Consider the following 27,558-nt stretch of genomic DNA (forward strand, 5'->3'; position numbering starts at 1 on the left):
TTGGGTAGTTTTGAAAACTGTATTCATTGCATCTCTACCTTTTGACCAAGATTAAGTGTAGTATCTCTTCTTCTCAGTTCAATACCTGATATGGCTTCTATCCAAAGAAAATGGATTTTTGAGATACACTAATTGGTTTCATTTATACTGTTAGCTTATCTTAGTTCATTAAAAGGAAAGATTATGTCATTATTTGTTTATTTCCTTTTTGTAAGAATATTTTTGGTGGGGCCAGGGATTTAGCTCAGTGGCATAAGCACCTGCCTAGCAAGCATGAAGTTGTGAGTTCAATCCCCAGTACCACAAAAAAAAAAAAAAGAATATTTTTGGTTTATGACTTTTACTCAGTAATTTCAAAATAATAATACACAATGTAGTAACTCTTGTTATTCTCTTATTTTATTATGAAATTTTATGAGTTCTTTATAAAATAAAAAGAAATGCTATTCTTACAGTTTTCTGTTGAATATTTCAACTGTTTTACATGAATAAATAAGGAAGATTTTTATCTGTATCTCTGTTATATATGCATTATCCTTATAGTTATGGGTTAGTACCCCCAAATTCTTATAAATAAATACTCTCATGCATGTTTGTTCTTCATTATTGAATTGAGAGCACTGAGCTGCATTTCTTTCATCCGCTTGGCTCCTGTGTCTGGTGTTGCAAAAAGGAATTGGGTTGTACATAGACATGTGTATTCCCTGTTTCTTAAAGAGGAACATACATCTCTCTGGGAAATCAAATGAAGATGAACTGCACTCTCATCTTCTGAATCTTTGTGACTGTTTCAGGAAGGATTGCTTGTTACTCACTACAATTTTTTTGATACCAGGAATCAAACTCATGACCTTTTGCTTACCAGGCAGGCACTGTGCCACTGAGCTATATCCTAAACCCCAAAAAATTATTGTTTTGTTTTTTAGAGTTTTCTTTGGTGGTGCTGAGTATTGAACCCAGAGCCTTGTACGTGCAAGGCAAGAGCTCTACCACTGAGCCACATTCCCAGCCCAAAATTATTGTTAATGAACCACATTTCCTTCTTTTTTTAAAATTCTGATATTAACAGACCACTTACAAGGGAACACCCATCAGAATTACAGCAGATTTCTCTGCACAAACCATCAAATCATGAAGAGCGTGGGGGGAAATAATTCAAGCTTTGAAAGATAATAATCTCCAGCCAAGATTGAGATATCCTGCACAACTGTCCCTGGAAATTGATGGAAAAACAAGGTGCTTCCAGGATAAAGAGGAACTGGGGGAATTTGCAACCATCAATTCAACTCTACAGAAAGTATTGCAGGATATTCTAAAAAAAGAAAAATACAAAGAACCCAGAAATAGTAGCGGGGAGGCCACAACGAATGGAGCAGAGAACAAAATGAAGAAGACAAACTGACAGCTACTGACAGAAAAAGAGCTCAACAGAAATGAGGCAGAGAAGATTGGATGATAGGAACAGCTATTTTGGAGAAAATGACATCTTAATAGGTAATACTGATTTAGTATCATCTTGTTTTGAAGTCTCATCTAGCTTTTGTTCTTCTGTCTCCAATGGTCTAAACAGGTTGTATCTTATTGGATTTTATTATGTACGATACTATAAGCAAAAACCTTTTAAAGACAAGGAGATTATACAGAAACCATTGTTCATTTTCTGTTAGTCAATTCTAAATACTCTGTAATGCTGTCATTCTCTTAAATGGTTTTACATTGTTTTGATATACTTAATGCTACAGTATACGAAGTTGTACTCAAGGACTTCAAGGAAAGAGTCAATATGTAACTACTTTTGGGTCGGAATTATCTGGTGGTGAAACACTATTCTGCTTAAATGGTTATGTTTTGATCTGCGCTGTTTCGCTGTTATGCCCTCTTTTCTCAATCTCCACTCCATTATTTACTTTTTTATTTTTATCCGTTTAATTAAAGGGAAAAAAATAGCAGGATATATTATAGTAACCCACTTTGACTTTCTATTATCTCAATTTGAAGCCCTGTATTACTCTCACCATCTTGTTTTTGACTGATGTTCCCCTATTCTGTTTTGCTGGATAGTATCAGGTTCAAAAGTTTAGGCATCAGCTGTGAAGATAATGAGATTCATTATAACGCCCATTCTCGTTGACTTTTATCTACTTTTGAAGACCTACAATGTCTCCAATGTTTTGGTTTTGTTCTTTACTGTTTTGTTCAATTGTATTATAACTAATGATATAGGCAATTCTATTAGAGATAGCGGGAGGCATTATGGTAACCATTGTTGATCACCTTGTATTATGTTTTTATATTATCTATTATGTCCACCCTTTTGACTTGACCGATTCTGTTCTGTTATGTCACATTTGGTTTTACTCTCTTCCAAAAAAGCAATAAGAACCGTGGGAGCAATGAAACCCAAAATGTGTAATAGTCATTGTACAAAAGAGAGGAAAAGAAAGTGCTCTAAACTATATAACTGCATGTATATTTAAGTGTATAAGATAGAAAATGATATCACAGAGTTTTATTGGATCATTGAACAGAACTGTTTGCAGTATCATTGTTGGAATGTCCACTCTACAAGCTTTAATTTTGTGACTTGAACAATTATTTCTAAGATGGCAATATGTAATCCATTAACTAGTGATTTCCTACTGTTCATTTTTTTCTTCTGTAAATCTGTATAACTTGTACCCTTTCACTGTTTTTTTTTTCTTTTCTCCTTAAATAAAATTAAAAAAAATTCTGATATTGTGGAATGAGCCCCAGGTCTACACAATTGAGCTGCTTTCTAAGTACTTTTTAAAATGTTTTTTGAGATAGGTCTCAGTCCATTTCAGGCTGACCAACTTGTAGCAATCCTCCTGCCTCTGCCTCCCAAGTTCTGGGATTACACGCACATGCCATCACGCCTGGGATGTTTTTTCTTTTTGAGGCAGGATCTCTCTAAGCCAGTAAGATTCCCAGATTGAGTTACAATTTGTGATCATCCCGACTCAACTTTCAGGAGTGTATTACAGGCCTGGTCACTATGCCTGGGTCAAATTTCTTAATTCTCAAGTTGGCTGAAAATGTAGCAAACCCTTTTCACATCACAGAAATTTATGGTTTCTGTACTGCTGTCAACCCTCTTTTCAATAACAGTGTCTTACTATATAATCAGAGTGGCCTTGAACTCCCTAATGCTGGGATTACAAGTGTGTGCTACCACACCCAAAGTTACCATTTTTAAAATGAGGGAAAAAAGATCTAGGATGAAAGTTGCCTGCTCAAGGACACATAATTTCTGGACAGTAATTCTTGTCCAGAACTGCATATTTTCCAGCTCAATGTACTGTAATCCCTCCTTTCTCTATTCCAACTTTTATTCCATCAGGGAAACATGGTGAGAATCTTTCTCTTGCAAGAGGCAGCATTTTATACTCAATCACTGAGACACACCCACCTCCACCATCAAAAATGAGGTCTGACTTAGACCTGGATTCTTTCTGTCTTGTTCAGATTCACTAAACTTCAGTCCCTGTGGAGAGCCTTGAAAAAGGAATTCAAGTTACTGACTTAGTTAATGTATTTAGCCTTCATTACTGTAAGAAATGCTCAAGTAAGAGGAGGGAATTTGGCCAGTTGCTTCCGTGCCAGGATAGCAGAGTATGGTGAGGGCAGGTGGAAGAACAAATCTCACCTCGCAGCAGCTAGGAAGCAAAGAGAGCAAGAGCCAGGGCTGGGCTCCTGCTGCCCCTTGAAGGGCACATCTCCAGTGACCTGCTTCCTCCTGATATATCCTACCTCGAAAGGATCCCCACTACACACTATGGCTATGCCAGAGACCAAGCCTATAGCAGTGGGCCTTGGCTGCTCCATCAAAGTTGTCCATTCCTTTGAGGTATAAAATTTTTCATGTGAATTACTTAACATCTCCACCGTCCCATCAGTACTCCATGCTGTTCTCTCACTTCCTTATATTTTTATAGCATAGACAGCTCGGGATAGGTGCCCCTGCTGCATGATAGTTTAGAACCTCCCTGAGAGGCCAGCTCATCCCAATCTGAAAAAATGCCAGAGGCTGATTTAACTGGTAGGGAGATCCAGGCTATCTTTGCACAAAATTCTTCTGAACATTTTCACATAGAACTTTTTGATTCTTGAAATAACAGGTGGTAGTAATATGTACCTTCAATGTGTCACTATTCCTGTTCAATACAAAGCAACATTTGGTGTCAATTTCTTCAGGTCAACAAAGGGGTTGGGGGTTGTTATACCATACAGTGTCGTAGAGCAGGATAGGATTGAGAATTTGGAGTTTTCTTCCATGTGATGTGTGAGTCTTTAAAGGAGGCTGTCAGGATGTGGGTCCTTGGATTCCCCATGGCTTCCCCAAAGAGCTATGAAATAATAAAGTAGCCCTGGATGAAATACCCACCCCACTGCAGCAGAAGAGCTCAGTCATTTGACCGAGAAGTTTGCCAGCAGGTTCCAGGCCCTGAGAGTCCTCTTCCCTCTATACAAAGTACTGAACACGCACAGACGAGCACAAGGCCCATCCTGATGCTGTGGGCCTGCAGCTCCTCTGCAAAATTCAACTCATCCTGCATTATGTGAACATCTCCACTGCTGTGTTCTGAAAGGGACATGGTCATGATCCAGGACCCTACTGTCCAGTCCTCATGGCTGCCAAACATAGACTGCATGTGGATTCTCCCCAGTGAGGTGATGATGACAGTGGTGTAAAGAGACAAGTCCTCCACCTTCAGGTGACCTCCTCCATGTGCTTTTCTGTAGCATCTGGAGGATGGGAGCCATGTTGGGATGCCTTGGAAGCTGCCTGTAGAAGAGAGGCAGAGGGGACATCAGCCCACATTTCTAGTCCCCAGTTGTCACCTGGCACTGTGCACTGACCCAACTGAGTCCAAGTCAGGGAATCTCTGCATCTGGTTCATCTCTTGGCCTTTTCCCAGTAACCTCCAGCTACTCCATCTCTTGTGCTCAGTCACCTTCCTGCACCTTTCAGGTCCTATCCTGCTCGATGCTTGGAAGCTCCTCATCTGGACACCAAGATGAGCTCTCTCAGGCCTGGCCTCTCTCCCAGGATCTAGGTTCCTACGACCATGTTTCCAGTATTTCCCCTTATTTTTCACGCTTGTCTCTGCTAGGCCAGAAAATCTAAATCCTTTCAGTCCATGTTAGGCAGAAGCATCAGGCTTCCCCACTCAGCACTCATTCTCTTCTTCCCTAGAGTCTTCCTGGGGTTTCTGGGTGACCAAAGTGGAAACTGTCCTCATGGTCAGAGACGGTGACTTGGACTCCACGCAGTGCTGCTGGTGCAGGCCTGGGCTGAGCTTCCCTCTCGGGTCTCTATGGCCACATGGACACCAAGGCTGCAGAAGAGGCTGTCACTGGCCAGCAGCACTGCAGCCTGCTGCCAGCATCCCCTCAGACACACCCTTCCGGCCTGCCGCACACCTTGCGCGTCACGCCTCGTCCCACTGCGCCGCCCTCTGACTCTTGCTTCCTGTTGTACTGCAGTGGGCATTTGGCTTCCACTGGGGTCCTGCTGCAGTCTTCACTCAGAGAAATGAAAACTGAAGGGACATCAGTGAGAAATGGAAGTCAGAAAAGAAAAAGAAAGGCCTGGAAGCCAGGTTGAAGGTCAGGGTCACTAAATGGGAATCTATGAGGGTAGGCTCTGGCATCTGCATTTTCCAATTTTGTGATTAGTTAAGATTACTTTTATAAAACTTGAATTTCAATGCATAAACACACTTTCGTCATATTCCTTCACCACTGCTCTTTTTCACTACCTCGTTCCTGTTACCTTCTTTCTTCCTGTTGTCAAATAAATTCTCTCTTCTTCTTTCACGTCATCTGGTTTACATTCCCCATATCAGTGTGAACAAATGATATCTGTATTTGTCTTATTTTCCTCAACATAATCACCTTCATTTCCATCCATTTTTCTGCAAATGATGCAATTTTGGTGTTCTTTATGGTTGATAATATTTCACTGTTTGTCTTTGTGTGTGTGTGTGCGTGTGTGTGTGTGTGTGTGTGTGTGCCACCTTGATGGTGAGCTAGACTGGTTCAGTATCTCGGCTCTTATGAATTGTGGCACAATAAATATATTCACATATGCCTGTGGTGTTCTGCCTCTCACCCCTTCAGGTATGTACAAACAGTGGTATAACTTGAGCACATTGTCATTCTGATTTTACTATTTTACTATTTTTGAGGAATTTTTGAGGGCCTGGGAGAGTGGCCAAAGGTCCTCACAGGAAGGATTCTCCAATTTTAAATCTTACAGTTTGTGTGGGTTGATGAAAAAATGTGTCATGGATGAAAGTAACAAACAACTCTCAAACATAGTCCAAAGAACAGACAGACCTTGTCACCAAGATGGATTAAAACAAGACTGAGGGTCCCAGTGTGGTTACCACCCAAATGTCCCCATTGCCAAATGGCTAGACAAATCCATGGCATCTCTCCACACAGTGGACTGTTATTCCTCCCGGAAACAAGGGAGAAACTCTGACATCCTGCATCACGGTGGGACCAAGAGGATGCTGTAGTAAGAAGAGGAAATGTGCCCAAAGACAAACATGGTCTTAGTGCACAGGATTGCAGGGCACACAGGGAGTGCAGAGCTGTCCATTCATAGAACAGAAAGGAGAATGCTGGTTCCTAGGGGTTGTGAGAGGAGACCAGGCTTTCATTAAGCCAGTGGTTCTGTGATCCTGGTCTGGGCCTTGCCTTAGATTTGTTTGTCCATTTTTACCCCATCAGGGGGAGACTCTCTGCTCAGGATAAGGAAAATCTTTTGCAAGTGCATAGAGTGAGTGGCTGGACAACAGAATCAGTGGACAGTCATGTGTCACATATTACATGTTGGCAGTGATGGACCACAGAGGCGATGGTGACTGTGTGAGACGGTGTCTGCCTATCCCTCCTAGGCTCGCAGCTGGGTGAGTTCATACTGTTATACTGGCTCCATGATGATGTCAAGGAAGCACCCATTTGTCACAACACATCTCCATCATTATTTCCACATGTCTGTTGTGGAAAAACAAGTCAGCTGTGCTATGCAGGTGGCCCATGACTCTCACCCCACCTCCCAGGAGGCTGGGCTCCAAGTCCATCACTTGGGAGCCTGAGGCAAAGCACTCTGCATATATAAACACAGCATGGATAACAAGCAATTTGGAGAGTAGAATCCGGATTTTTTTGTGGAGGGGAAGGCAGCCTTTGGGTGAACTCATGGCGACTCCTCATGCTTCTCCCCAGTCTGTGAAACAGGGTCCCCAGTCAAGTTCCTAAAGGATTCCCTGGAAGTAGGGTTAGATGAAAAAATTCCAGGGCTAACAAGGGAGGGCCTGGAGACAGAAGAGGTCTGGGAAGGTTACCAGTCAGGAGGGAGAGCTACAAAAAATGGGAGGGGGGACACAGGAGGGACAAGAGGTCTACACTGGGCAGCTAGATAAGGAGACCCTGGATCAAAAGAGGGAAGGCACTGTAAACCAGGAATTCACAACTCCTGGAGGACTCTGGCCCCATCCCTCCTTAGCAATACAGAGAAAGTCGTCACCTAAGTCTTAAAACATGTCCCCACCGACATTAGAAAACCTGGTTGCCAACAGTCCCCTATTTCATAGAACTCCTGGTGATTTTGCTCAATGCAAATGATTTTGGTACCAGACATGTAGCAGGGTCACATTCACATGGAGAAAGCACTTGTATGGTTTCTGAGTAGGAAAGAGGCGCATTCACGTGCCTCAGGGCCACCATGGTGTGCTCAAAGGTCCTAGTCACCCTGATACTTGCTGCTACTCAGGCTCTCATTCAGTTTCTCTTCCATGAGTGAGGGTTCAGCTGGTGTCACTGCCAGCTGAAAGTCTTTCTAACCCCTCTCTTCATCTGCCTGCCCTGCGCCCTTTGGCAGGCAAGCTCTACTGCTTGTTCTCTTGCCCTGTGGGAAACACTGTGCCAGGTCCCAAGCTAATGAAGAGCTCTCTTCACAGAGGATCCTGTGCTCAAGAGATTCCTAGCCTGGGACAAGAACCTGAGGGCATCTGATAAGGTGAGGTACTTCTCCCCTAAGCAGGGCTCCTGCTGTGGCACCGCCCATATGATCACAGTTTTGTGCATTTCTTTCAAGTATCGCTCTGTTGTTCTTTATTTGTTCTTCATTATGGCTAATAGTAGTCCACTGTGTAGGGAAGCACATTTTCCTTATTCATTCATGTGTCAGTGGCCACCTTGACTGACCTATTATCTTAGCTATTGTGAATTTTGCCATAATGAATCTGAGTACGCAGGAGTTCCTATGGTATGGTCACTGTAATTCCTTTGAATATGTACCAAGGAATGACATGGTTTGAGCAAATGTTAGTGGATGTTAACTTATTTGAGGAACTTTTACATGGATTGCGATGGTGGCTCCACTAATATACATCCCATCTCCAGTGTCCCAGAGTTGCTTTTTCCTCACAGCCTCGCCTGAATTTATTGTCTCTTTTTGTTTTCAGAGATAGTTATACTGACTGGGAACACATGGAATCTCCACGTAGCTTGATTTGCAATTCCCTAGTGGGTAAACACATTTATTATCATTTCATATAGTTATTAACCATTTGTACTTCTTTTGAGAGGTGTGTGTTCAGATCTTTTGCCTATTTCTTGGACTAGTTGATTTTTTGTTAAGTTGGAGTTGTTTATATATTCTAGATTTTAACCTTCTGTCAAAAGCATAGCTGGTAAATATTTTTTCTTATTCTACAGCTCTCTTTTCACTCAGTTGTGTTCCCTACGGGGAGAAATTTTTAATTGGATACACGATTGCTTAATTTTGGTTCATTTCCTGAGGTATTAGAGACTATTTCAGGATATCTTTGCCTGTGCTTAAGGCTTCAAGTGTTTGTTTTGGGAGTTCCAAAGTTTCAAGTTATACTTAGGTCTTTGATATATTTTGAATTTATTTTGGGGCAGGCCAAGAGTGAGGGGGTCTAGTTTCAGTCTTTTAAAATATCTAGTTTTCCCAGCACCTTGTGTTAAAGAGGCTGTCTTTTCTGCAAGGTATGTCTTGCCTCCTTTGTCTAGTACCAGGTGGCCAGGCATCTATCTCCATTGTAATATTTCTCCAAATGACCCTTATGCTGAAAGGCTGGTATTGGCAAAGCATTTCTATTGCATTGTTTCTTTTTAAAATGTATTAAGATTTATATTCTAGGATCTAAACAAGTTACTAAAGTTTCAAAGTTGAGTTATATTCAGCTTTTACCATGAACTGTGCAATGTAGCAGCAAAAAAAAAAAAAAAGACTAGAATTCAAACCCTGTCACTTCACAAATCAAAAACAAGAATCCTAAAGTATGTAGATATAATCAATTACCTTAAAGTCCTTTTCAACAGAATAATAATATTCTTACTAAACACCAACAATTATACAAACTAAATCATAGAGCAGTTGAAGCCCAAGATTAATGAATTACCCAACACAACTAAAATACAACACTAGCTTACCTTGTACCAGGGGATAATTTATTTTGTTATGCAAGTGATTCTCAAACTTTTTCTTCTAAATATAGAAGCATGGGTACAATTTTAAGGTTCAAGAGACTTCTATGTTTCTTTCTAAATTTTAAAAATCGTAAGAGTTCAGAGTGTTCTCCTAGCCTTCACAGTTCCAACACTGGTGAAGGGTTGATATTTTTTATTCTATGAGATTTTATATTATAGCTTATACAATATCTGTCTTTTGAACTATGAATATCAACCTACAGCAAGGCCTCCTGAGTGATTTATTGAACATTACTATACTGCAGGTTCTATGTGAAATTCTTTTCCATCTTCATAACAACTTTTTTTCCATTTACAATTATTTATTAAAACCCAAAGAAACAGGGCCTCTATTTCTCAAACAAAACATACCATACCATACATACCAAAGCATACCATGATAAACTATACCAGAAAGGAGAACATAAAAATCCTATGCCTTGGGTTGAGACCTGATTTAGATTAGAGCTTATTTTCAAAGGAAATTATTTTTTGGTGCATTTTAGGTATATGTAATGATCACATTCATCATAAGGAATTTGAACCTGTACATAATATAACTTGATTCTTCCCCCCCCCATTCCCTTTCAACCTCTCTTTCCCTCCTTAAAAGCCCCTCCTACAAAAGCTTTTCCATTTTTCCTTCTTTCCTCATTTTTAATTTTTTCCTTCTTTCCTTTTCCCCTCACCCCTTCTTTGCCCCTCCTCATTTGAACATCTTCTATTTTACAATACCTATTATACATTTTGGTCCTTATTTACACTTTCAGTTTCTCACAACAGAGAAATGATGTGCTATTTAAACATGTGTGTCCAATTTATTTCACTTAAGAGTATGGTCTCAAGGTGCATCTATTTAGCTAGAAATGGGCTTAATATAATAATTTTGAAAGTATGGACATTTTCACTGTATTGTTTCTTCCTACCAACAAGGGATATCTTTCCATTTTCTGATATTTTCTTTGATGTCCTTTATCAGAGTACTATAGTTTTTAATGTAAAGTTCTTTTATTTCCTTTGTTAGATTCCTAGGTGTTTCATTTTTTTGGATGCTATTGTAAAAGTTGTTTTGTAATTTCTCTCAGTATGTTATTTGTGTACAGGAATAATATTGATTTTCAAGTGCTGACTTTATATCCAACTACACTATTGAATTTGGTTATTAAATCTAAAAGTCTTTTGGTGGCATTTTGGGGGTCTTCTATGTAGCATATCATGTCATCCATGAATAATGATAACTTTTTTTCTTATCCTTATTCCTTTTTTCCCCTTATCCAATTTATCTGCCTAACATTTCTGGAACTGTATTAAATAAGAGTGGTGATAGTGAAGATCCTTGTCTTATTGCTGATTTAAGAGTGAAAGCTTTCAATTCTTTGTCCATTTAGTATCATGTCTTTTGTCCTTTTTATTTTTTTGGGCTGGTGATCAAATTCACAACCACACACTTGCCAGGCAGGAAGTGTGCCTCTGAGCTATATTCCCTGGGGTTTTTTGTCCTTTTAAAAAACAGCATTTGTTAGAGAAAACTCATTATGGAAAACCCTCCTCTATCTCTTTGATTCCTATTTAAGTTTCTTAAAAATCTATATAAACTGCTTGCCAGCATTACAATCAGGAACGTTTTTCTGAAGACAGTTCTCTGAATGGTGAACTTCAAGGAAGAGAAGTGTCCCTCTTTCCCTGTGGCCTTGGGAGTTTCATCCTGGCACCTTGCTCCCAGCTGTAGCTGCCTGCTTGTCACAGAAAAGTTCTGCTTTTTCTCTAGATAAGGGCAATCAACTACCACTGATAACCTCTTGTACGACCAGGTGATTTCTGGAGGGCCCATGAGAATGCAGTGCCAGTCGCAGTCCAGCACTTTCACATAGTAGGAGCTGCCCTTGAGCCTGAAACCAGGTGCAGGGTGGTGCAGATCCTCGGGGCTACAGACAGGTAACCTTTTCCTCTAGAAGGTGCTTTATTGTGTCGCATGTGATGGGCACCAGTCTTGCTTCATGCTTCTCCCATAATGAAGCTGTTTTCTTCATTGTCAGCATCTGTGGAGAGGATTTTCTGAGTTGGCAGGTGATGGCATTTTTAATCTCTACTATCACTAGCTTTTAAGAAACCAGCGGGCAAGAACACTGATTTATTATTTCTGCTTCAAAAAACCAAGTGATCAATCAATGGCCTTGTCATTTTCTAAAACAGACACTTATACCTAATGCTGAACAGTCTTCGCAAGGTCAGACCACAGGCATCAGTTTTCTTCTTTTGGTGTTTTCTGATTCTTCTTTGACAGTTTTTAAGCACTGTGCTTTATCCTAGATATGCTACAATTTCTACTCCTTGTCTGCAAAGCATCGCTGAGCATTTGTGGTACCCTCATGTTGAGGGAAACGTCTGATAGCATTTCAGTTAATGGAACACAAGGCACTCTCCTTTCTTTCCGTTTGTCAGAATCTCGTTTCCAACGGTAAAGTCGAAGACGTTGAGAGGACTTGGGTTCCAGTATATACAATCACAATCGCAATCGCTACAAGGAACTGGAGAAAATGCAGACGAGTGCAGGGCTGCATGAGGCCTTTGCGCCCAAGTTAGCCTCTGTGTATAACTAGAGGAGACAGAGTCCTTATTTCCCTAAATCAGGAGGTGTTTAGTCTTTAAGGTAACAAAATTCAGGTAATTGTGGGGGAATAAAGGTCAGGCCTGGGCCGTGGACTTCCGGTTTGCTCTGCGCATGTCCCTGTCGTCCCGCGCTTGCGTGTTTACGCATGCGCGCCTGCTCCGGCCTGTGGTCACTTCCGGTATCAAGTGATGACTTTTCTGGATTGCAGGATTTGGCTCCTGGGCTACGATTTCGTAGCCCTCGGGGCCAGGGGTACTGGCAGGCCTGGTACCAGACAGGCGCAGGTGTGCGGGCCAAGGTTCCTGTGGCTGAGCAGAAGCTTGAAAGGAGCAAGAGCGGGAGCGCAGAGCCCGCAGCAGAAGCCAGAGGGGCCAGACAGGCGGGGATTCCTCGGTGGCCTGGCCGACTCTGCGAGGCAGACCTGTAAGGGGCGCAGATTGGGTCTCTTTGGGAGCGGCGGGGCCAACGCCTCTGGAGCCCACTGGGGAAGGGCGTGAGTTTACAGTCCCAGAAAGGACAGGAGTGGGGAGTGGGACGCCACTGCTGAGCGAGGTCGGGAGCGCGGGCCAAGGGAAGGTGTGGAAGGCAAACAGGACAGCCGGCAAGACTGAAGCGCTCTCTACCTGAGAATCTAGGGATGCGCTGTCTTGGGGAAGGAGCGTCCCCGGCCTCAGCTGCGGACATCATCCCGCGATTCTCTCGATGCTCCCCGAGACCCCTTCAGCTTCTTGGCGCTCCAGACTTTTCCAAGATGTCTGCAAGTGTCGGTTAGCCCCCTGCTCTCTGTCTGCTGAGTTCCCTCACATGTGCCCTTGGTGACTCAGTGGAGTGCATGACAGGTCTCTTATTGCCTTGGTTGGTAGAGGAAAGACTGGGGCAGTGCAGGGGGGTTTCCAGGTAGGGTTGTTGATAGGACTCAAACTCCAGGTCCAGTGTTCCATCCACTGTGTTTGTTTTTTACAGACAGCTTCCACCACTTTTAATCAGATAACTTAAAAACAAAAAACCATGTCCAGGAATCCCACTTTTGAGAGCTGAAATTCTCAATTCCTGAGACGACTTTGATTTCTTTTAAAGCTTTTTTTTTTTTTTTTTGGTCTTTTTGAGACAGAGTCTCTCTATGCAGTTCAGACTGGCCCTGCACTCACTTTGTAGCCTAGGCTGGTCTCAAACTCACAGTGATCCTCCTGCCTCAGCCTCCCGAGTGCTGGGATTACAGGCATGAACCACCACACCCAGCCTTTTAAAGCAGTTTAAAGAAACAAAGTATAAACAGGATTTCTTTCCGCACCACCATCACCCTTTTATTTAATGTCTTCTGGGCTGTCTTCACTCTGGTTCTTCCTTTCCATGGATGAATTTTTCAGCTCATTTCTGGCCTATGTGTAGTCATATCTGTTCTGGTCAAGGAAGCAGCTATACCTTTGTTGTCTCAAGGAGTCCTGTGTGGGTGATACCACCATCTCCCTGCCTCCATCCAACTTCCTTCCCTGGACCTCACTGTGCACAATCCTGATGCCCCACCAACTGAGGAGCTTCAGATGGAGGTGTTTATTCAGGGATTTGTTTGTGTATTCACCCCTCTGCCCCCAAGTGACCAACACTGGGTGGCTTGGGGAGTGCATGAATTCTAACAGCATTTCCTAGACCTCCCTTCCCACTGTATCAGGTTCCTTGACATAGAGAAGTCAAAAAGCCCACATGTGTCCTTGTGTAAGTTCTCGTCAAACTCCAGTGACTATTTACACTTCACTTCTGGCCAGAGGACAGATGTAGGAAGCTGGAGTCACCTCTGGGCCATGAGTCAAACCAACCCCTCTACCCCATGGTATTCCTCCTCCTCCTCTCAGTTTTTGTTCTTCCTTTTTATTCTTGTTGTGCTTCTCCAAAAAAACCCCCGAGATGGAAAAAGAGGGGGCAAAACTACGTCGTTTTAGGAAGAAGCGCTTTTATTTTAGCTGGCCCAGTAACACAGTGCAGATGGAATTTGCAAAGCTGTGCAACTGAGTCAGAATTTTGACTGATTTTTATAGTTCATTTATGATTATCTCATTGATCATTAAATACATAGCGATGAGAAACAGAAACAAGGTGGGCCTTTATTTTTGCTTGAGGTCAGAGGCATTTCACAGTGGGTGGTTAGCCAGTTCATAGCCCTTGGTCTGCCAATTCCAGGAACATTTGTCTCTCATAAGGGGAACAATGGTTGACGCATCATTTGTCTCTTACAAGGGGGAACAAAGGTTGACATAGCACACAGATCACTTGGCGGGGCATGCCACGTACAGAACAGCATAACTACGCGGTCAGTTAATCTATAACTATGTGGTGTTTGGTTACTAGGGTAACAAGCTCAGTAACAGAATGACAGTACTGCTAATAATTATCCTTTTAACTATTTTTGCTAATTATCTTTTAATCAATTATTTTAATTTTTCAGCATCTTAATCTTTCAGCATTTTAATCTTTCAGCATAACAATTCTCTCTCTTCCTCCTCCTCCTGTTCTTCTTCCTTATCCCACAAGCCCCCAGAGGACTGAGGCAAGAAGTGGGGTGCTAACCAAAGGACTTGATCAAGGGATTTGCTCCTTCTGGGCAAATGAAGACCAATCTGTCCTCATCTTTGATCGCAGGCCTGAGACTGCTGGCTGAGTGCTATGCACAGGCCTAAGGAATGAAACCCAGGTTGGGTGAAGCCTCTGTCTTTGAAATTCAGCTTTTGATCACCTAAGTCCAACTCTGCCTTCCCAAAACACTAAACACTTCACTCTTATCCCTGCCACCAGCCATTGTTCCATCTTTAATCTTGGCTGATCTCTCTCTCCTCCCAATTTTCCTAATCATCCCCTCTTTCCTTGCCTACAAACTCTTCCTCTGGTAGATACCTTTTCCCACATAGTGGGAGGATCTGTGCTTGTATGTCAGTGTTTTACTAGAGAAACAGATATAACACAAGATTACAGATGTATAAGAATTTACAAAGTTGTCTCATAGCGGCCACCTACAGAATCAGATGAGGAAGCACGCAGAGGGTGTCTGCACACTGGAGACCAAAGGATTCAGCCCAAGGTCTGGAGCTCACAGTAGTGTCCTGTGCAAGTCTGTATCAGGAGGCTGATGGGTCTGTGATGGAAGGTTGAAGAGTCTATGCCAGCAGGATGAAGGATATATGCGAGAAGCCGAAGAATACTGGAAGCCAGAAGATGGTATCTTATCCAAGTTGAAGGCAAAGACTAGAGCTGGTTTGAAGAAACAGAAGAAGATCCATCCTTCTTCATTTCCTCATACATTCCAGCCAATGACTTGCCCTGGGGTGGTTCCTCTACACCCTAGGGTGTAGAATTGCTGACCAATATAGTTAAGCTTCTCTTAACTTCTCAAGTTGACACAATCACTCCACCATCACAGCTTGAGTCACCTCTCCCCTGTTCATTCTTGGATCTCATCTTGTAAACCCTTCCTTGATCTGCAAGTTCTCCATCCATTCAACACTCTTTTTCCTATACGCCCGTCCTTTCCCACTCCCATCCCTGGCTTCCCAGTTCTTTCCTTTTTCTTTCTTAACTGGTCACATTCTCAGATCTCTTTTGTCTTCATGCTCATGGCTAATGGTTCTAGGTTTTCATCATCCACACTACTTCCAGGCCATACCTATCCTGAGGAGCCAGGCTGGGGACTCTGGCCCCAGATTTGGAAAAAGGTTGACAAGTGGTCATGAGTTCTCACAGATGCCATCTTCCACTCCCCAAAATGTAGACTTTGATCTGCCCAAACTGGACTTTCCTTTAGGCTGGCCTTATACATACATGGTGTGCCTGCTGAAGGCTCCTAGAGTTGTGGGATTCCAGGTGGAATCACTGTGCCAAGCACTTTCCAATCTTTAAAGGGTAGACTTGATTGGCATTGAGGTCGGGCATGAGGAAATAATGATGGGGTGGGGCGTGTTCTGAGGAACGGATCATTTGCTAACATTGTCATTGTCCAAACAGCCAACAGTGACCTCTTGACCCATCTGTGTAAGTTAGAACATCAGTAGGCGATGTCTTGTCATGGAACCACCACGGTATATGTGATACCTCATTGGTTGAAGTGTCCTGTGCAGTACAGGACTGTACACTTACTGTGTGAGGCACTCACAACCACACACCGGTTTCTTTAAAAGGTTCCAATATCCATCTCTTTACTTGCTCTGTTTGCCCTTCCTCCTTCTCTCCTTTACACATTTCATCAGACTTTGAGCTTATTTCACATTTCAGCTCTTCTCATACTCAACCCTCATCCCACTTTCTCCTCTAACTGCTTTTGCATCTCTTTGCCTGCCTGCTTTATAGTCTTGTTTTCTTCTGGCTCAGAAGTTCCTTCCAGTTCCTCGGCTGCTCCCTGGTCTCTGATGCTCCCACCTGCCAGGGTGCTTCTCTGCAGCCATTCAGTATCCATGCTGTTAGCCCTTTCCTTTCTACCCTCCTCTATTTGACAGTTTTTTGCCCTCCTAATCATCTCCCCGGGCTCAGAAATTGCTCCTGTATCCTTATTTCTTTCCAGTTTACATTTTTCTAAGTTTTCTACCTGTTGTGTAAAATTGGAATTACAGGTTGTGAGAAAACCTCTCATAGACACTGGAATAGCAAAGGGAGGCTCCACTTTGCCTGTGTGTTGTCTGCTTACCTGGGCCATTCCCAGGCAGGCATCCCTCACTGGGACGCCTTTCCTGTATTTGGAATCTACGGTGATTATCCAGTCACCCACAGAGTTTACTTACTTCCTCTCAGTCTTACTGTCTTTTCTACTTCAATCTTGCCCCCTTCTTTCCTGCCTAAGTCTAGTTATAATCTATCTTTTGTAGTGTTTTGGGGTTTTGTTTTGCCTATGTGAAAAATCACTGAGAATTCTTTTTCAGAGTGAAGAAGTTTGGTCAAACAGCCACAGACCCCTGGGGCAGGGAGAAAATACCATTTGATGGCAAATAAGCAATTCAGATTGACATGCAAGAAGGTGAAAAGAGAATTCATCTTCATTTTATTGTCCTGAAATGCATGACTCTGCCTTCAGTCCCACATCAGACACCTGAATCAAACTGAATTCAAGACACAGCTCAGTGGTTACAAGTCAGTAATGAAGAACAGGCATCCAGTTTCATTTCTAGTCATACAACTTAAGGGATAGCAACACCTACCTATAAATAAAATGGATCTGTGAGTGCAATAGATAAAAGACCAAAAAATCTCTTAAAGGAGTATATATATAGATAGATAGATAGATAGAGATAGATAGATAGATAGATATAAATATAGCTATAGATATTATTGATCACTTGAAATAGCCAACACTGAACATTATAGGAACAGTATTATAAGATATAAATACCTATCATCACAGAACTACAGTAAAAACATTTGTATGTCCAATATGTTAAAAAATAAACCAATAAAATTTATACTGTGTATTAAAGCAAACTGTGACACTGCTGTGACCTTCACTTTAAATTTTAAAAATAATTACCTCTCAAAGGATCTACAGGTCTCCAGTTGATTTTAAGACTGTGAAAACCAAATATATCAAAAATCATTGTTATGACTATCCAGGTGTCCCCCCAAAGCTTCATGCATTTAGAAGTGGGGCTGCTCAGAGGTGGTAGATCTAGGGTGAGTGAATGTGAATTAAGGATATGGTAATTGATTAGTCTACTGATTGGTTTAGTCCTGTTCTGCATCTGGTAATGTGAAGCCACACCCTGGGTGTGGGTGGCACCAATCAATAGGCTTATAGCCTGGATGGAATATAAAGGGACAGAAAGAAGCTAGAATTGCCGCCACCACTGCTGCCTCATGGCTGCCCTGCCATGTACTGTTCTTTTCTGCAATGCCTCTCTGCCATGGTGCCTTGGAGCCAGCTGACTATGGACTGAAACTTCTGTCAACTGTGAGCCAAAGTAAGCCTTTTCCTCCTTTAACTTGTGAATGTTGGGTACTTTTTCCCAGCAACAAGAAGTAACTAAGACAACCATACCACCAACTTCCACCCCAGCAGCAATTGGAATTAGGAATGTAAAATTTAGAAGGTGACTCCAAAGACTCTGGTTGCTCATTGTCCCTCCATGAACTCCCCAGATCCAGGAGGAAATACAGTACACTGATTGTCTTTGAGTTCTGGAAAAGTCTGGATTCTTCTAGATATCCAAACAAGAGGCTTTCTAACCCACCCCTAGACCATGGTTAGTGTCAGCATGGTCTTTGTGCTGAAATGGCTCGTCTTGCCCAGGCCCAGAAATCTAGAAATGGGGAAGAGAGACCATGTCAGGTTTCATGGGGTCAGTTTTTTAGATGAAGTGTGACACATGAACTCACTCCCAACTCTTAATTTCAGCTTACAAATCCAACTTTAATCTTCATTCTTAACTCCAGACCTGAGGCCTCAATTCCAGTTGTATAGAATTTTTGTACCTCATTCCAAAAATCACTTAAGATGCTTTAGGTTAGACTCAGCTTCATGCTTTACAATGAGGACTTGAGGTGATTATGCTTGGGGACTAGAGCACCCTTGGAGAAGATGGCATGTTTCATGTCACATTCAGTTTTTTCCCTTCACATCTGCACTTGTTACCACACTATAAACACAACTAGTAAATCTGTCAACATCATGACCATGAAACACATACTTAATCCATAATCCCATTCCCTTTTATGTCATCAACATGTTTGCTCCTAAATTTGGCTGATCGCATACAGTTTGTCTTGGCCTACTCATCTGCACAAATGCATACTGTAATGTGTTAAATGGCAAACTGCCTTCCTGGAACCCATGTTTATTAATCTGCCATCATTCTGCCAGATACCCATGACCCTAAATTTGAAGGTGAATAATTTACATATTTATTTTTGGTACCAGGGACCAAACTCATGACCTTGTGTCTGACAGGCAGGCACTGTGTTGCTGATATGCCTGGCCCATAGATGGGTAATTATTCAAGAGAAGAGATTCTTCCAGACGTGGTGACACAGGAGACAGGAAGATGCCCCAGGTGTGCTTAAGCCACACTGTGGATGTGAAGGAAGAAGAACACATGGGCTAATTCCGTTCCATTTATGTAGCCTGTTCTACCTTATACCTTCTCATTCCACATTTACTTTAACTAAATTCTAAATGATATCCCTAAGGGATTATACCCCCTCAGTAAATGACAAACAGAAACAACTTTTATTTCTTTTTTTCTCTTTTGGTACCAGGGATCGAACTCACAACCTTGCACTTGTCAGGCAGGCACTTACACCACTAAGCCAAATCCCTGGCCCCTAGAAACAACTTTTAGAAGGAGAAATAGAAGTTTATGTCTAGTGGGTATTCACTGGGGACAGAAATCAGCATTTAATCTGCAGTGTCATTTGGACTCCATTGCTCTGAATTAAATAATCCCTACAATCCCTCTGAGATTGTGTGTGTGAAGTCTGTGCAGTGTCCTAGCACCCAAGACAACACTCCAAAGTTGTCACACCTTGTGTTGTCTGCTTGTCAGTTTGGTTGGCTGTGAGGGGAACAGGGAGAGGCCAACCTTGGGCCGGCCTGGGCTGGTTCCTGATGTGTGGACAGTGGACAGGGTGGGAGGGTGATGAGAGGAGCCTCCCCTAGCCTCCCTGCATTCTCTAGATATACCACAGCAATGCTGTCTGAACTCTGGGACACACGCACACACACCTTGAGGTCATTGTCCTCAGGGTTCCAGGGTCCTGGGAATGAGGGTGCGATCTCCGTCCCACACCCAGCGCACAAGAGCGTAAGGTTGGATCTGGAAAGGGAAGCAACTCCAGAGTGAATGAAGACCTGCAATGACACCACCCTCGTGTCCAGCCAGTCTTCCTTGTCACCCATCCCTGGTCTCTCCCATTCCCATCTGTGCCAATCTAGCGTGTCCCTGCCAGCCCAGGCTCACAGACTCCCTTCTCCTCAGATGGCTCTTCCAAGGATCTAATTGAGACTAGGCATTGAGGTCACTTGGATCAGAATGGGGTCTTTAAAGTTAGAGAAAACAGGTTCCCTGAAAACTCAGAGGCAGGATCAGATGCTTCATGCAGCCTCAGCCAGAGAGACCATATGCAGGGAGACTGTCATCTGTGTTCAGTTCACTGAGGACCCTGGCAGGCCCAGCCAAGGCCCAGAAAGAAGATGACCCTGAGTCCTAAAGGGTCTGGAGGGTTTTTTTTTTGGTGGGGGGAGGAGGTGAGGTGGCAGTTCCTAGCAGGGACATAGGAGTAACTGTAGGGCTGGGACCCTTTGCGCCCTGGACAGTGCCACAAAGAGCCCAGCTCAGGGGAGAAGGACCTCACTATGTCAGAGGCCCCCACGTTCATGTACCAGCCCAAGAAACTCTTGATGACTAGATCCTCTGTGAAGAGCGCTCAGTGTTAAGTTGTGACCTGGCAAGGGAGTCCCTGGGAGGAAGAAAATTAGGGAACAGAACTGTGCCTGCCACAGAGAAGATTCTGGGAAGTGAATGGGAAGAGGAAGAAGAATGGTCACCAGGCAGAGGAGAGGGCCTCAGTCCTGAAAGTCCCAAAGCAGCAATTGAGGGAGGACCTGGGTAGCAGCAACTCTGCCTGGTTTGGACCTCAGAGTATGAATGCCTCACCTCAGCAGTCAGAAGGCATCTGGGTCACTTTTTCTTGTGATGATCACACCTTGGTGTAACTATAATCCTGTGGCCCCTCAGGTGCTGTTACCATTTCCAATTCAGGTGAGTCAGTAATTGCTGGATGTCAGGGGGCTTGGTGGAACCAAGGTTTGCGATCTGCATGTCTCTGGAGAGGGATTGCACTGGAGTCCTCCAGGAATGGTGAGCTCAGGGCTCATAGCAGGCTCTCTTCAACAGTGAAGGAAGTGACCAGAAGTTTCCAGTGTTCCTTAAGAGCTGGGTGGCAGGTGAGTTGTCTCCTTACCAAGCAGCCTACTGAAGGTTCCACTGAGGACCGGCTTCCTTTTCATCTTCCTTTAGTTAAGGACATCTGGACATATACTTCCACTGGTACCTACCATCCTGAGTCTATGGGTCACCTAAAGCCAGCCCAAAATTCCTATTAGTGATTGATACTTTTTTTTTTTTTTTTGTCTTTTTCATTTTTATCAGTACCAGGGATCAAACTCACGACTGCCTACTAGTAAGGCAGGCACTTATGCCGCTGAGCTAAATCCCCAGCCCCCTAGTGATTGATACTATACATTGCAAGTGCCGGAGCAACTGTATCACCATTGGCCTAGAAATTTGAAACACTTTTGTACTATAGGTATGAAACCACAGGTTAGAAAATACTAAGTGGAAAATCTACAGAATATGATCTTTTCTGTGGAGGTGGGATGAGATGGGAGGGTGATGCAGAAAGAAGGTGACCGTCTAGGCCTTTGCGGCCCCCTCCCCACCGGGATTACAGGCCTATGCCACCACTCCCAGTTGATTTGTAGCAGTTTGTTTCATTTGTTTGGTTTTGTTTTTCAAATAGGGTCTCCTGTGGTCTGAGATTATAGGTATTCGTACCATGCTTGGTTAGTTTGTATCATTTTAAAGTATAGGGTTGAGAGCCTTAAGGCACTCTTCATGATGGGGTATGTTCTGAAAAAGCTATTGTCAGCTTTCACAGGCAAGTGACTCTCAACCCGTCAGGTGTCAGATGTGCCAAGTTTGTGTCTCTCAATAATCAGAGAATGGATATGAGGGCAAAGGAGGTTAAAAGTAGGAAAAATTTGTTGAGAGAAAGCTCCTGAGTGACAGGAGGGTTCCTGAAAGTGGGTGCCATTGAGGGACTTTGGAGTTCTTTATAGGTGAAAATGATCACATCTTAGACCATTCTGGGAAAGCCTGAGGCCAACCTGTGGGGTTACAAATATAGTAGCTACTGTTAATCCAATAGGGAAGCAAGGCCCGAAGTGAGGGTATACGGTGGGCATCACTAACTTCAGCTTATCTTTAACTTCTAACATGGAAAGGTCAAAGGCAGTTCAAAGGGATAGGAGTCTGGATTAGGACACCTGTGCATGTGACGCCTTATCTAGGCTCACTGGACCAGGTGGTGATGCTTACAGTACGATCTCAAGCTGCTGTCTATAGGGAGGCTTGCAGGCCTGGCTCTCTTCCCGTCTCCAGCCACAGTTTTGATGTGTCTCAATGTTGCACTGACTGCTTTGAGAGCCTGGTCCCTTGAAGACTGCCTGCTCATTTTTAATCTGACTTAGCTTTCTGTAATAAGTTGATTTTGTCACTATGCTCACATTATAGAGTGACCCTATCCAATTGACAAGGTCATGATGTCACTGCATGACACCATCCCTTACAACTACCCTCCTGTACGTGGTCCCGAGCTGGTTGGCAGAGATGTCGTAAGTAGCACACAACTGTTTGCCTTCGTGTGCAGCCACTGCCACCACCCACGTCTGAGAGTTTTTCATCATCCTGAACTGACTCTACCCACATGAAACACTGACTCATGTGTCCCCTCTTGCAGCCCCTGGTGACTACTGTTCTCCTTTGTGTCCCTATGCATGGATAGCTTCGGGCCCCTCATGTGCCTTGCCGTCATGTGGACCAAACTGCATTTGTCCTTGTGTGTCTCACTTCAGTGAGTGCGATGTCTTCAGGATCTGTCACTGGTGCAGATGTCTGTTTCTTTCTTTTCAAGAGAGAAACGATAGCCCAGTGCATGGGCAGACTCCATATTTTTTGTAGCCATTTGTCTATCGGGGGACATTTGGGTAGCTTTCACACTTGGGCTCTAAATTTACTTTTGATTCATTGCTGCAATCCATTGATGAGCCTGTTATTTGTGCTGTGTGTAAAGGTTGTCTGTACCCTTATCCCCTACCTGTGTCTCATCTACTCACACCAAGCATGAGGTTTTCACGTCAGTGAATGCAACATGCAGGAAGTAAATGTTTATGCTCCCTGCAGTTCTGGAGCTTCGGATTTCAGGGAGCTTCAAATATCCTGTGAATTACTGGGCAGCTTCCTCCAGGCCCTGGATCCCCTTGGAGACCCTCACAGATAGGAAAGGCCTTGCTGTGGGAGGAAGCAGCTATCATTACAGTACAAGGTCAATGGCCAGGAAACTTTGCTCACCTTCAGTTACAATTGCAACATCAGAGTTGTTTGGATTCTTATTTGACAAAACAGACATTTAGTCTCTGTATCCTAGTAAATATGCTTTCAAATACAGTCATGTGTGACAAGTTAGTATTTCAATGCATGACAGACCACATATACAATGGTAATCCCTCGTAACTGTATCACCTGATGACACAGTCACTAGGCCACTTGTGGAAGTCCTACATATTGTTCCCCAAATGACAAACTTGCCCCAGGGCATATTTTGCAGAATTTACTCCCTCCACAGAGCATGCATGACTATACTGGAATAAGATTTTCTCTTCTTTAAAATTTGTCTTCTATACCATGCAAAGCTTCATTAGTTTGTCCACAATTTATGCATAAGTGTATGTATCTCTCTCTCCTGGCCACCTCATGCATACACACTAAACTCTAAAAATTACATTGGCGCCCTGTCTAAAAATAACTCAGCAGTCCAAGTTTTATCTGAGACATACTCTCCCCTCTACTTCTCTTTTCATCTATAGCAGTAGTTTAATAAACCATGACTATAATTCTACTGCAGAAATATCAGAATGCAACAGCAATGCTAATACCAGCCAGTCAGCATAAGCACTACATGGCGGAACATTCTAGACAGATGCCTAGGCCTCATCCCATAGTCTGTAGTTTAGTAGGACTGGTACAGGCACTGACTTGCAATTCTCTGATGGAAAAACAGAATCGGGACCCTCAGGAAAGAAACAAACAGGTAAGATGCTTATAGGAGGTGCAGAATGATTGGGCATAACATGGCAAGGCTGGGGAGCCTGGGGGTCCCTAGCCAAGAGGAGCCTCAGAACCAACCTCCTGTCCTGCTGGATGATGTCAGGTCCTCCTGCAGCCTTCATGTCCATAGGAACACAGAGACCTCTGAAGTTTTACTTAGGCCCCTACTCAACAGCCTCTGCACACCCTGCTGGCTCTGGTCCTCTGACAGTATGAGGATAGACCACATTACAAGGGACCCCCAACACTGTACAACCACCCCAACTTCTCCACTGCTGCTGAGCATCACAGGATTTCAATGCCGGCACTTTATTTTTCTGAGACAAAGCAAGTTAGGGTGAAGGCTCAATTGTCTAACATTCATCACAAATCCTATTTTTTTTTTTTTTGTACCAGAAATTGAACTCATGACCTTGTGCTTGCCAGGCAGGCTCTTATGCCACTGCACTAAATCCCCAACCCACACAGATCCTCCTGAAGCAGGAAAATGAACAGCATCCCCAACAGAACCAACAGGACCCAGAATTTAGGAGCAAAGAGCAGTTGTATCTGCCAGCGTCTTCACAGGGGACTCCTGTCCTGCTGAGGGCCCTGAATAAAACTTCATTTCTATTTGTATGTCGTTTCTTCCTCACAGGATGATTTTTCATTTTCATTAGAGGTCAGCACAAAGCAGAGTTACAAAAGCAGAGCAGCGGTTAAAGGAGTGAACAGTGGTCAAGGGGCTGGGGGCAGTTCTGGTGGAACTTTCCAAGTCTGTTATGCTTCACTGACATTATAGTTGTGCCCATATACAGCTGAGGTCATAACCAACTTTCTCAGGGAGCTTAGCTGTACAGTTAACCCATACTTGCCAATCTTCACCTCAGGAGGTCATTTCTTTTTTCATTCTCATCAAACCTAACCTTTGGGAAAGGCTTGCTACAGAAAATAGAACCAAGAGGGTCACTTCAGGGGACCCCTGCATAGCTTCCCTAGAAAGTTCCCAGGCTCTATGACAGAATTCAGGAAACATTGCTTTTGTCTTGGGTCTTTTTTTTTTTTTTTGAGACAGGGTCTGTCTAGGCAGTTCAGGCAGCTCTTGAGCTCACTTTATAGCCCAGGCTGGTCTTGAACTCAAAATGATCCTCCTGCCTCAGCCTCCCGAGTGCTGGGATTACAGGTGTGAGCCACCATGCCCAGCTTTGATTTGTGTTTTATTGTTTTTGGCTTTTTTTGAGACAAGGTCTTGCAGGTAGTTCAGTCTGGCCTTGAACTCAGTGTAGCCCCAGTCTTGAACTCCTGGTGATCCTCCTGCCTCAGGCTCCAGAATGCTGGAATTACAGGTGTGTACCACCACATTCAGCTGTTGTTTTGAGAAAGGGTCTTGCTATGTACCCTTCACTGGCCTCTAACTGGAGAGCCTCCTGCCTCAATCTCATGCTGAGATTGTAAGCATAGGCCACTACACTTACCTCTTGATTTGTGGTTACTTCCCATTTTTAAATGTCCTTTTGCTGGTCTGTAAAGGAATCCATGGTTGGATTCAAACACTACAAAAAAATGAGTCTTTATTTTATTTTTATTAACACGTTTGGAGTACATAATCATTCAATCCTCATGGGGAGCTGCTACACTTGTTTAGTACATGTTCTCTTTTTTTAATCCCCTCCCTCTCCCTCCTCTTTAATCCTACTGACAGCAGACCTTACCTTTGCACTTTCCATGCCCCTAAGGAAAGGCAGCCCCAGCCCTGTGCCATTCTCCCACTGCTGGCTCCTTACAAGCATCTCAGGTCCCAGCTGGACAGCACCTCCTCCTCTCTGCTCCCCTGCAGAGGTGGCCTGCACCATCCCTGCTACAGTCCACTATCCGTTGTCATCACTGTCCTACTGCAGTTCTATCATTTCTTCACGTCATTTTCCTGTCTTCCCAACCAGAGTGGCAGTTCAGGAGAGGCACTCAGGAAATGCCCCAAATACACTACTTCTATTTAATACTCCGAGCAAATTGAAGACGGGTGAGGATGCTCCACCTTCCTTAAGAGCTGGCTACATAGTCTCTAGGGCGTATATCAACCTAGGATGAGCATCAGCAAGGAACCCAAAAAGTAATGGTACACCAGCAACTCTTCTGCCAAGGCCCACCTACCTTTGCTCAGTTCCCGCCTCCTGCTTCCAATGCGACTGTCCCAGGGGTCTGTGTGTTCACATTGCTTTTCTGCAAAGAGCCAAGCACCTCCCAAACCTGTCTTCCTCCTGTTCACCTGCCCTCGATCAATCGCCTGGACAGGTTCTCTCCTACCCGCAGAGCGCTGAGGGCCATGTCTCCCTCGCCCACACCGCCAACGCAGGCAGCCCGGCCTCCCAGTGCTGCCCACTGATCTGATGAAAGACATTCACTTCATATTTCTCAATACTACCTTACATTTTTTGGTGCTGGAGATGAATTCCAGGATCTCCGCTTGTCAACAACATGCTTTTTACCACCCGAAAGTATCTGAGCTACTCCCAGCCCAATGATAATCACTAAGCAGAGCCATGAAGGCCATTCACTGTCCTGCAGCCCACCTCCAGAACTCCAGATCTCCCCAGCCAAAATCTCTGCTTCCCTCCTACGCACTAACTCCCCTAACGCCCCTTGTAGCACGATTAAAACAAACCAGCAGCTGCTCTTGAGCTCAGCAAAACAGAAACCGAGAATGGTGGTGCACGTCTACAATTTTGGGACCCTAGAAGGCTAAGGCTGGAGAAGTCCAAATTCGAGCCTCGCCTGGGAATCTTACTGACTTGGCAAAATACTTTTTTAAAAAGGGCTGAGCTATAGCTCAGTATGAAAAAGACACAAGTACAATCTCCCCTGCTACAGAAGGCAGATTGCCCAGTATTTCGCGGGGCCTTTCTAAACGCAGGCGCCCAGACCCACGTGACCACTCTCGTCTCACCCACTTCCGGCGAGTAGGGCGGTGGCCTCCCTCGGACCAAACCATAGTGATTGTCAGGGTGGGGGCGGGCGCATCCGAGTTACAACTGGGAACAGCCTAAGTAAATGAAGCGTTTGCCTTCGCTTTTGTATTGAGCGGAGATATCCTCTTTCTAGTTGTATCCGGCGTCTCTCGCTAGCCGCGAATTTCTTGTACAGTTTGGAGTCGTCCGTTCTTTTACCCCACGCCCCGTCAGTAGACGCATCTAAAATCCAAAAGTGGAAAGGGGGAATTAAGGCGTAAACTAAACGGATTGTCTGGTTATAGATTTTAAAAGTTTGTTGAACTTGAAGTTTTGCGTGGTACGGGTTTTTTAGATACATCATATCTTCATGCGAATTTCCATTTTTAAATGATTTGTGGACTCTGTCAGCGCCTTCAATAGTCGTGTCCTCCACCGAATAGCCCGATGGGAGAAGAAAGGCTGTGGCTACCATGTTGGATGGAACCATCTGTTGTCAGAAACAGGGTAATAATAGTTCCCCCGTGAATCTAATAACTGCAGAGAGCAAGCTTGTTGGCAAAAACTGAGCTCTCTATTCTCACTTCAACATCGTTAGAATTAGTGGTAGACAGTTTTCTGCGCACTGGAGTTCCTTTTG

The 27,558-nt window shown here is 43.7% G+C and overlaps 1 long non-coding RNA gene and 1 pseudogene across 1 annotated transcript; one reads left to right on the top strand and one right to left on the bottom strand.

Moving 5' to 3' along the window:
- The first annotated feature begins 25 nt into the window (after positions 1-25).
- Positions 26-190, top strand: LOC111756938 (U2 spliceosomal RNA; annotated as a pseudogene).
- Positions 191-19,320: 19,130 nt separating this feature from the next.
- Positions 19,321-27,484, bottom strand: LOC134472482 (uncharacterized). Its single transcript, XR_010042325.1, has 3 exons — positions 26,125-27,484; positions 25,449-25,526; positions 19,321-25,307 (listed from the first exon to the last, which is right to left on the bottom strand). It is a non-coding gene; the product is annotated as an uncharacterized LOC134472482 (long non-coding RNA).
- Positions 27,485-27,558: the final 74 nt, after the last annotated feature.

Source organism: Cavia porcellus, unplaced genomic scaffold (genome assembly GCF_034190915.1).
Source record: "Cavia porcellus strain 051 isolate PalLab524CR breed Dunkin Hartley unplaced genomic scaffold, mCavPor4.1 scaffold_23, whole genome shotgun sequence".
Lineage (NCBI taxonomy): Eukaryota > Metazoa > Chordata > Mammalia > Rodentia > Caviidae > Cavia > Cavia porcellus.